Genomic DNA, 7827 nt, shown 5'->3' on the forward strand with positions numbered 1-7827 from the left:
GCGATATTAAACATACAGTTAACCAAAGAGGAACCCCAAATGACCAATAAGATAGAAAAGCTACACAGGTTTCATTAGCTACAAGTAAATGCAAGTTAAAGGATAAAATATCGTTTCAAAATATATTTGCAAATTTAAACTTTCTCATACCAAGTGTTGGTGTGGATACGAAAAAAGATAAACTATCAGCCGGGCGCAGTGGCTCACACCTGTAATCCCAGCACTTGGGGAGGCCGAGGCGGGTGGATCACGAGATCAGGAGATGGAGACCATCCTGGCTAACACGGTGAAACCCTGTCTCTACTACAAAATACAAAAAATCAGCTGGGCATGGTGGCGGGCACCTGTAGTCCCAGCTACTCAGGAGGCTGAGGCAGGAGAATGGCGTGAACCTGGGAGGCGTAGCTTGCCGTGAGTGGAGATTGTGCCACTGCACTCCAGCCTGGGTGATGGAGCAAGACTCTGTCTCAAAAAAAAAAAAAAAAAAAGAGAGAAACGATCGTACCTTGCTAATGAGCAATTTAGCAATCTTGAATAAAGTCAAATGGTTAATTAAGATTCTCTTCTTGACTTATCTCTAGTCAGATCCCTCTGATTTCTCAACTACCCTGATTTGGGAGCTCACATGTTCATCTCTATATTGTCCAATTCTCACAAGAATCCTAGTAAGTCGCTTTAGCCTGAATCCCTCATTCTCAATATCTGGTCATCCTCTACAACTGGTTGGGTTCCTCCTCCCCTAACATCCCCCAGGTGATGTCTCATCACCCTGGCCTGCTTTCAGCAAGAATCTTATTAGGTGGATTTAGCCAGAAATCCCCCTTTAACCCCTGATTTTCCTCGTGGTAATTTTTTGTTTGTTTGTTTGTTTGTTTTGTTTGAGACTGAGTCTGGCTCTGTCTCCCAGGCTGGAGTGCAGTGGTGCGATCTCTGCTCACTGCAAGCTCCGCCTCCCAAGTTCACACCATTCTCCTGCCTCAGCCTCCCGAGTAGCTGGGACTACAGGTGCTCGCCACCACGCCCGGCTGATTTTTTGTATTTTTAGTAGAGACGGGGTTTCACCGTGTTAGCCAGGATGGTCTCGATCTCCTGACCTCGTGATCCAGCTGCCTCGGCCTCCCCAAGTGCTGGGATTACAGGCGTGAGCCACCATGCCTGGCCTCCTCGTGGTAATTTTCCGTGCACTGACCACCCCTGCCAACGCACACACTCTTATCTTTGGCTACAGATTCTCACTTTTCCTTGTTGAATTTGAAGTTGAATCTGATCTCCTCCCCAACTACAAAATGCCATTGTAGTACTCCTCTGATATAGTTTGGCTCTGTGTCCCCTTCAAGTCTCATGATGAAATGTTAACCCATACATACCTTTGTTTCCAGTTGAGCAGCGCATTGGGAAGTGGGCATTGTAAACAAGTGAGTATCTAACACCTGTATGCTACAATATAAAAAAAAAAAGAGGCTGGGCGCAGTGGCTCACGCCTGTAATCCCAGCATTTTGGGAGGCCAAGGCAGGCAGATCACCTGAGGTCAGGAGTTTAAGACCAGATTGGCCAATACGGTGAAACTCCATCTCTACCAAAAATACAAAAATTATCTGGGCATGGTAGTGGGCGCCAGTAATCCCAACTACTCAGGAGGCTGAGGCAGGAGAATCGCTTGAACCCGGGAGGCAGAGGTTGCAGTGAGCCAAGATCGTGCCACTGCACTCCAGCCTGGGCAACAATGTTGAGCGAAACTCCATCTCAGAAAAAAGAAAGAAAGAAAAGAAAAGAAAAAAAAGAAATGTGAACTCCAACGTTGGAAGTGGGGCCTAGTGGGAGGTATTGGACATAGGGGTGGATCCCTCATGAATGGCTTAGCGCCATCCCCCTTGGTGATGAGTGAGTTCTCACTCTGTGAGTTCACATCAGATCTGACGGTGATTTTGTTTTTGTTTTTGTTTTTTTTTTTGAAAGGGAGTCTCACTCTGTCCCCCAGGCTGGAGTGCAGTGGCACGATCTCAGCTCACTACAAGCTCTGCCTCCTGGGTTCATGCCATTCTCCTGCCTCAGCCTCCAGAGTAGCTGGGACTACAGGCGCCCACCACGCCCAGCTAATTTTTTGTATTTTTAGTAGAGACAGGGTTTCACCATGTTAGCCAGGATTGTCTCCATCTCCTGACCTCGTGATCCGCCTGCCTCGGCCTCCTAAAGTGCTGGGACTACAGGCATGAGCCACCGTGCCCGGCCGGATCTGGTTGTTTAAAAAGAAGTCTGAGGCCGAACACGGTGGTTCATGCCTGTAATCCCAGCACTTTGGGGGACCGAAGCAGGCAGATCATTTGAGGTAAGTAGTTTGAGACTAGCCTGGCCAACATGGAGAAACCCAGTCTCTACTAAAAATTCAAAAGTTAGCCAGGTGTGCACCTGTAGACCCAGCTAATCGGGAGGCTGAGTCAGGATACTGCTTGAACCCAGGAGGTGGAGGTTCCAGAGAGCAGAGATGGCGCCATTGCACTTCAGCCTGGATGACAGAAGGAAACCCTATCTCAAAAAAAAAAAAAAAAAAAAAAGGCTGGGTTCCATGGCTCACGCCTATAATCCCAGCACTTTGGGAGGCTGGGGCAGGTAGATCACCTGAGGTCAGGAGTTCAAGATCAGTTTGGCCAACCTGGTGAAACCCCGTCTCAACTAAAAATACAAAAATTAGCCAGATGTGGTGGCACCTGCCTGTAATCCCAGCTATGTGAGAGGCCGAGGCAGGAGAATCACTTGAAACTGGGAGACAGAGTTGCAGTAAGCTGATATTGAGCCACTGCATTCCAGTCTGGGCCACAGAGGGAGATCTGTCTCTCAATAAATAAATAAAATAAAATTTAAAAATAAGTAAAATAAAAAGGAGTCTAGTGCCTCCCTTCTCTCTCCCTTGCTTCTTCTCTGGCCATGTGACACACCTGCTCCAACTTTGCCTTCAGTCATGAGTGGTAGCTTCCTGAGGTCTCACCAGAAGCAGATGCTGGCACCATGTTTTTTCTACAGTCTGCAGAACTATGAGCCAAATAAATCTCTTCTCTTTATAAGATACCCAGTCTCCGGTTTTTGGTTTTTTGTTTTTATTTGTTTGTTTGTTTGTTTGTTTTTGAGATGGAGTCTCGCTGTGTCACCCAGGCTGGAGTGCAGTGGCCAGATCTCAGCTCACTGCACGCTCCGCCTCCCGGGTTTACGCCATTCTCCTGCCTCAGCCTCCCGAGTAGCTGGGACTACAGGCGCCCGCCACCTCGCCCAGCTAGTGTTTTTTGTATTTTTTTAGTAGAGACAGGGTTTCACCGTGTTAGCCAGGATGGTCTCGATCTCCTGACCTCGTGATCTGCCCGTCTCGGCCTCCCAAAGTGCTGGGATTACAGGCTTGAGCCACCGCGACCGGCCGGTTTTTTGTGTATTCGAGATGGAGTCTCACTCTGTCGCCCAGGCTGGAGTGCAATGACACGATCTCGGCTCACTGCAACCTCTGCCTCCCGGGTTCAAGCAATCCTCATGCCTCAGCCTCCTGAGTAGCTGAGATCACAGGCGCCCGCCACCATGCCTGGCTAATTTTTGTATTTTTAGTAGAGACAGGGTTTCACCGTGTTGGCCAGGCTGGTCTCAAACTCCTGACCTCAGGTGATCCACCCACCTTGGCCTCCCAAAGTCCTGGGGTTACAGGTGTGAGCCACCGCACCTGGCAGAATAATTTTTTTTTTTTTTTTTTTTGAGATGGAGTCTCATTTTGTCTCACCCAGGCTGGAGTGCAGTAGCAACATCTTGGCTAACTGCAGCCTCAACTTCCCAAACTCAGGTGATCCTCCCACTTCAGCCTCCCGGGTAGCTGGGACCACTACCATGTGCTGCTATGCCTGGCCAATGCTTTGTATTTTTAGTAGAGACAGGTTTTGCCATCTTGCCCAGACTGGTCTCGCCCTCCAGAGCTCAAGGCATCTGCCCTCCTCAGCCTCCCGAAGTGCTTGGATTAAGGCATGAGCCACCACACCTGCCCTATTGATAATTTTTTGTATTAACATGGTGCATACCCGTGATCCAGTAAGCCCCCTCTAGGTTCCCTTTGGACACTCTTATGTATGTCCATGGATATTATATAAGCCTGTTTATTGCAACATTGTTTATAATAGCAAATTGGAAAAAAATCTAATACCCATCAATAGGGAAATAGAGATATGTATTATATATGAAAACAAATATTAAGTCAGCAAGGTGGCTCACACCTGTAATCCCAGCACTTTAGGAGACTGAGGTTGGGAAGATCACTTGAGGCCAAGATTTAAAGACCTGCCTGGGCAACACAATGAGACACAATCTCTTATATATATATACACACACACACACACACACACACACACACACACAAATTAGGCCAGGCACGGTGGCTCACGCCTGTAATCCCAGCACCTTGGAAGGCTAAGCGGGCGGATCACGAGGTCAGGAGATCAAGACCATCCTGGCGAACATGGTGAAACCCCGTCTCTACTAAAAATAAAAAAAAAAAAATCATCCAGGCATGGTGTCGGGCACCTATAGTCCCAGCTACTCCAGAGGCTGAGGCAGGAGAATGGTATGAACCTGGGAGGCGGAGCTTGCAGTGAGCTGAGATCATGCCACTGCACTCCAGTCTGGGTGACAGAGCAAGACTCTGTCTCAAAAAAAAAAAAAACGAAAAATACAAAAGTACAAAAATTAGCTTGCCATGGTGGCAGGAGCCTATAATCCCAGCTACTGGAGCTACTGGGGAGGCTGAGGCACAAAAATCGCATGAACCTGAAAGGAAACGGTTACAGACAGAGCGAAACTCTGTCTCAAAAAAACAAAAAAAGAAAAAGTGTTAACTGAATTCTTTTAACAAACCTACTAGCTAGATGCTAGCTATAATTATCCCATTTTATAGATAAGAAAAGGAAGGCCAAGAAAGCTTTTTTTTTTTTTTTTTTCCTGAGATGGAGTCTAGCTCTGTCAGCCAGGCTGGAGTACAGTGGCACCATCTCGACTCACTACAACCTCCAATTCCTGGATTCTAACAATTCTCCTGCCTCAGCCTCCCGAGTAGCTGGGACTACAGGTGCACATCACCACGCCCACTTAATTTTTGTATTTTTAGTAGAGATGGGGTTTCACCATGTTGGATGCGGACTCCCAGAGTGCTGGGATTACAGGCATGAGCCACTGCATGCAACGTAAAGAAAGCTTTTTTTTTTTTTTTTGAGACAGAGCCTCATTCTGTAACCCAGGCTGGAGGTCTGTGGCATGATCTCAGCTCACTGCAACCTCCGCCCCCTGGGTTCAAGCAATTCTCCTGCCTCAGCCTCCCAAGTAGCTGGGATTACAGGCTTCTGCCACCACACCCAGCTAATTTTTGTATTTTTAGTACAGACGGGGTTTCACGATGTTAGCCAGGCTGGTCTCGAACTCCTGACCTCGTGATCTGCCTGCCTAGGTCTCCCAAAATGCTGGGATTACAGGTGTGAGCCACCGTGCTGGACCCATGAAAGCTTTTTAAATACTTTGTCGAAGGCCATGCAACTCATAGTGCATCCAGGAATTTTTTTTTTCGCATATCAGCTTTCATTGTTACCTGTCTTTTTATAATAGCTTTATTGAGATATAATTTACATACCTTAAAAGTCACTCTTTTAAAGTGTAGAATTCAGCAGCTTTTAGCATACTCAGAGAATTGCGCAACCATCACACTGTCTAATTTTAGCCACTCTCATTGCCCCAAAAACAGATCTCTGGCAGGCAGAATTTATACCCATGCACTTTGACTCTAAATTCAGCCTCAAAAAGTGCAGAATGGGCCAGGTGCGGTGGCTCACGCCTGTCATCCTAGCACTTTGGGAGGCCGCGGTGGGCGGATCACGAGGTCAGGAGATAGAGACCTTCCTGGCTAACATCGTGAAACCCCGTCTCTACTAAGAATACAAAAATTAGCTGAGCGTGGTGGCAGAAGCCTGTAATCCCAGCTACTTGGGAGGCTGAGGCAGGAGAATTGCTTGAACCCAGGAGGCAGAGGTTGCAGTGAGCCAAGATCATGCTGCTGACTTCCAGCCTGGGTTACAGAGTGAGGCCCTGTCTCAAAAAAAAAAAAATGTTTTTTTTAGGCTGGTCGCAGTGGCTCATGCCTGTAATCCCAGCACTATGGGAGTCCGCATCCAACATGGTGAAACCCCATCTCTACTAAAAATACAAAAATTAAGTGGGCATGGTGATGTGCACCTGTAGTCCCAGCTACTCGGGAGGCTGAGGCAGGAGAAATGGCGTGAACCCAGGAGGCGGAGCTTGCAGTGAGCTGAGATTGTGCCACTACACTCCAGCCTGGGCAACAGAGCAAGGCTCTGTCTCAAAAAAAAAAAAAAAAAAAAGTGAATGATGCCATGTGTGTAAAAAATTTTGTATATACAAAAACTGTATGTTGGCCAGGCACGGTGGCTCATGCCTGTAATCCTAGCAGCTTGGGAAGCCAAGGAGGGCAGATTGCCTGGGCTCAGGAGTTCGAGACCATCCTGGGCAACACGGTGAAATCCCGTCTCTGTTAAAATACAAAAGGTTAGGCATGGTGGCGGGCGCCTGTACTCCCAGCTACTCAGAAGGCTGAGGCAGGAGAATTGCCTGAACCTGGGAAGCAGAGGTTGCAGTGAATTGAGATTGCGCCACTGCACTCCAGCCTGGGAGACAGCCAGACTCTGTCTCAAAAAAAAAGTATGTTATTTACGGACACATACATTACTAGTAAAAATAAGATGAGAATGACGCCTGACTTTAAGAATGTGATTACATTTGGGCCAGGCACGGTGGCTCACGACTGTAATCCCAGGACTTTGGGAGGCTGAGGCAGGAGGATCACAAGGTCAGAAGATCAAGACCATCCTGGCTAACGCAGTGAAACCCCATCTCTACTAAAAAATACAAAAAATTAGCTGGGTGTGGTGGCGGGCGCCTGTAGTTCCAGCTACTCGGGAGGCTGAGGCAGGAGAATGACGCGAACCCAGGAGGCGGAGCTTGCAGTGAGCGGAGATCTAGCCACTGCACTCTAGCCTAGGTGACAGAACAAGACTCTGTCTCAAAAAAAAAAAAAAAAAAGAATGTGATTACATTTGGAGAGAGAGAGAAGACAGTAGGATCAGGAAGGGTTACCACTGGAATATATCTATATCTGTAAACTTTATTTCTTTAATTTTATTTATTCATTTATTTATTTATTTTTGAGATGGAGTTTCAATCCTGTCATGGCTGGAGTGCAGTAGTGTGATCTCGACTCACTGCAGCCTCTGCCTCCCAGGTTCAAGTGATTCTCCTGCCGCAGCCTCTCGAGTAGCTGGAATTACAGGCACCTGTCATCGTGCCCTACTAATTTTTATATTTTCAGTAGAGATGGGGTTTCACCATTTTGCCTAGGTTGGTCTTGAACTCCTGATCTCAGGTGATCCGCCCGCCTTGGCCTCTCAAAGTGCTGGGATTACAGGCATGCACTGCACCCGGCCCATTATTTCTTTAAGAAAAGCAATTTTCCTCCAGGTAAATTGCCTGTAAATTCTCCTCGACTCATGCCTGTAATGCCAGCACTTTGAGAGGCTTAAAGGGGAGGATTGCTTGAGCCAAGGAGTTCAAGACCAGCCTGGACAACATAGCAAAACCCCCATCTCTACAAAACAAAATTAAAAAAACTTTTTTTTGAATTAGCTGGTTGTTGTGGCATGTACCTGTACTCCCAGCTACTCAGGAGGTAGGAGGATCACTTGAGCATGGGAGGTGCAGCCTGAAGCAAGGTATGATTGACCCAGCGCACTCCAGCCTGGGTGACA

The sequence above is a fragment of the Chlorocebus sabaeus genome, chromosome 28 (genome assembly GCF_047675955.1).
Source record: "Chlorocebus sabaeus isolate Y175 chromosome 28, mChlSab1.0.hap1, whole genome shotgun sequence".
In the NCBI taxonomy this organism is placed as follows: Eukaryota; Metazoa; Chordata; class Mammalia; order Primates; family Cercopithecidae; genus Chlorocebus; species Chlorocebus sabaeus.